At 24.6% G+C, this 236-nt stretch overlaps 1 protein-coding gene across 1 annotated transcript in view; it reads right to left on the reverse strand.

Annotated features, from left to right (window-relative positions):
* Positions 1 to 130: 130 nt before the first annotated feature.
* The window catches only part of LOC119594765 (chymotrypsin BII-like), a gene marked incomplete in the record, with an annotated part of 2,082 nt that continues 1,976 nt past the window's right edge, over positions 131 to 236 (reverse strand). Inside the window, 1 exon segment of the mRNA XM_037943856.1 lies at positions 131 to 236.

Here is a 236-nt window from a genome sequence, read left to right on the forward strand (position 1 = left end):
TGTCTACTTTATGAGTATTACTAATAATGAGGATAATAATAGATTTCAAAATACTGAATATCATAATGATAATTATCATGACTACATAATAATATCGATAGAAATGTTCTAAAAAGATATAATGCTCTTATTACTAATGACATTGATAATATTGATTATTAAGATTAATATTGATAAGGGCACTGCTACTAAGGGTAAAAGATTAGTTATTATCTGGATGCACCTACCAAATCTTT

Source organism: Penaeus monodon, chromosome 34 (assembly GCF_015228065.2).
Source record: "Penaeus monodon isolate SGIC_2016 chromosome 34, NSTDA_Pmon_1, whole genome shotgun sequence".
Taxonomy (NCBI): domain Eukaryota; kingdom Metazoa; phylum Arthropoda; class Malacostraca; order Decapoda; family Penaeidae; genus Penaeus; species Penaeus monodon.